Source organism: Myotis davidii, unplaced genomic scaffold (genome assembly GCF_000327345.1).
Source record: "Myotis davidii unplaced genomic scaffold, ASM32734v1 scaffold1059, whole genome shotgun sequence".
In the NCBI taxonomy this organism is placed as follows: Eukaryota; Metazoa; Chordata; class Mammalia; order Chiroptera; family Vespertilionidae; genus Myotis; species Myotis davidii.
Genome location: NW_006290038.1, coordinates 74,531 through 77,411, shown reverse-complemented (window position 1 = coordinate 77,411; position 2,881 = coordinate 74,531). Strand labels below are relative to the sequence as shown.

At 54.3% G+C, this 2,881-nt stretch overlaps 1 non-coding gene across 1 annotated transcript; it reads left to right on the top strand.

Moving 5' to 3' along the window:
* The first annotated feature begins 2,191 nt into the window (after positions 1-2,191).
* On the top strand, positions 2,192-2,264 carry TRNAG-CCC. The gene has a single exon. It is a non-coding gene; the product is annotated as a tRNA-Gly (tRNA).
* Positions 2,265-2,881: the final 617 nt, after the last annotated feature.

The following is a 2,881-nucleotide window of genomic DNA, read 5'->3' as shown; positions in this document are numbered from 1 at the left end:
AGGAAACACAAGGTTCTTCACATACGTACACCTTAAGAGATATCAAGTAGGCGTAACGTGTTCTCAAAAAATTAGGATTGGCACGCAGAAGAATTTTGAGTCAGAGATTTTGCTGGTTTGGGCACCCACTCACAAAAGGTTGCCCACCCCTGGTCTAGTGCGTTTGAAGGAACCACCTCAGCATTTCTACCTCCTTCTTTCTTCTTAGAGATGCTCAGAATTTGTCAGCCATAGGTTTTGAGCGGGATTAATCCCACCGCTGACTTCAGGAGTGGCCTGAATTGGTAAACTAAGTAGCACGGCCCCCTTTCTCTCTTCAATAAGCGTTCTGGGAGGAAGAAGCCCTTGTTCCTGCAGGAGACACATGAGAGCCTGTGGGCCAAGCCGCTGGTGGTGTTTTGAGAACAGGAGTGAACAGTCTGCTTACTAATGGAGTCCACATTGAGGAAGGACCAAGAGAAGCAAAATAATTTGGAGGCCTGTATCAAACCCAGATTTACCTGGGAATGTGTTTCCCTCATTATTAAAGCTGATTTATGGATTGTCTGTTAGAGTGGCTAAGCCTGATATACTCTCTACCCACTGAGTGCTCAGGCCACTGGTGTTTCCGATGTCCCTCGAGTTCTACAGGGGCTCAGCCAGGTCACCTACCATCCTGGGGTTCTCACCTCCCCCGCAACTCCTTCTCCTTTGCTTATTCAGCCCACACCCACATTCTCCTCCAGGCTCCTGCCAGACCCCAGCTGTGGGAGCAGCCAGTCAGCGGGGCCACTGCAGTGCACTGGGCATTTGCACCCGCCAACAGCAGGTTAGTGGTCACTGCTGTCTTAGTAATTCTCTCATCCTCTTCTTCATTTTCTAATGTCTTTCTCACCTGTTTCATCCCCAAACTGTCTTCATTCCCTGCCTCCCCAGATAATTTCATTCCACACCATTGAGAAGATGAGGTCATTTAACCTCGGCTGTCATTTTCAACAAGGTGTTTGGGGTCCTAAATGCCATCCACAGAGGTTTCTTGCACCCCTGCAGGCCCACTCTCTCACTCGGGCCTCCGGGGTGGGTGGGTCTGTGTGGAGGCCCGCTCCCAAGGGTCCCACAGGGTAGAGGTGGCGTGGGATGAAAGCACCAGAGACCGGGGTTAGGAGGACTGGCACAAGGCACCAGCAACTTTATTTTTTACACACACCGTTTTATAGCTAAGCTGTGGCTGGTCATGCTTCATAGATCACTGCTAGGACTTGGCCTATCATAGGGAAGTAGCAGATCATTGCAGGCTGGGCAAGTCTGGGCAAGCTTTGTCTAGTTCCATCTATGTTTGACAGTTACTATGACAATCAGTTGCTATGACAAATGTCTGCTTGCCTAGATCACAAGAACTGGGGTGTAAGCCAAGTTCATGTCCTTTACATGACTTGGAGTGGGGTCAAGCCTTTCCTGGACCCTCACTGTCTCTTATAGGTCTGCACTCTCTCCGGCTTCCTCAGATGAGAGGGTGTAGTGCCTGTAAGACCAGGTATAACCCGACGTTACTGGCTGTCGGATTTACTTAGCTCAGTCTCTTTGTCTTTACACATTTTAAAACACCTTTAACACTGCCTTCATTGCAGTGTTAGAGACTAAATGTGAAAGTGCGGAAAAAGGAAACCTCCACGTGACCTCTCGGCCGGAGCGTTTCCTGTCCTGAGAGGCCCCTTCACCGCACACAGCGGCCACTCCTTCACCCGCGTGCGGGGCTTCCCCGCGCCCAGCAATTCTCTGTGACCCGCTGGGGTCCTACAGTCAACTGTGGGGGGTGTTTGTGCGGTTAGTGACGGGACTCCCAGGAAAGAAAGACATAGGAAGGAGCAAACTGAGTTTTTCCTCGACAAGTGCCTCCTGAATTAAGTGCTGGCAAATGTAAGGTGTTTTTATTTTTCAGATATGAGCTGGTGTCCCTGTGTTGGCCAAGTCCCCACGTCTCCTGCTGCCTGTCGTTGGCACCATTTCCCGGCCGGGGTGCCAGGAACCACGCTCCCTGCCCGGCTGCTCCGGGGGCACTGCTGGCCAGCATCACGGGGCCCAGAGCCCAGCGGGCAGAGCGAGGATTGCGGTTGTTTCCGGGCAGCGGGACCTGGGTTGCTGGGGGTGGCACCTGGCAGGGAAGCGCCCTCGAGGACTGTTAAGGGCTTTGCAAACACTTCTGCTGTTGGTGGTTTCCGTAGTGTAGTGGTTATCATGTTCGCCTCCCACGCGAAAGGTCCCCCGTACAAAACTGGGCGGAAACAGCCACAGGGTCCCCTTTTGCCAGCCTCTTCCCCATGCCCATCAGTCCCTGTTGGTCAAAGCATTTCAGGGCTTCATGGAGAGTACAGAGCAATACTGGGGTGACAGGCCAGGCGCTTCCCAAGTCTGGTCTGCCCTGAACACCGTCCTCCTGGCCCCGCCCCGCCGGGTGGTGGACCCCATGTGGCCTCCCCACCTGGCCCTGCCTCCAAGGCCAGCAGCCTTCCCCTAAGTCTGGCCAAATTGGGGAATGGCTGATCACATTCCAGACACAGAGCAGTCCGGCCACACACGGTGGGAGGGAGGGGAAAGGGGAGCTGGAGGGGGCGCCCCTGCCTGTCTCCCTCCCCCCTACTCTGTGACATGTGACGTGTGCCGAGCCTGCGTGTCCCCAGTGGCCACCTCCTCCCCCGTGTCCCACTCCTGCCCTGTGTCCACCCCCTCCCCTGTGTGCACCTCCTCCCTGAGCTGTTCCTTTAAAAGGCGACTGAGGATCAGCCGCCAGGGCAGCTCTGGGCCAGGGGAAGGAGCCAGCAGCTGTCTTAACTGAGCACTAATTCAAAAGAGATCTGCATCCCAGCATTATTTACAACTGGAGGACCCGAGCTCGAAATTCGTG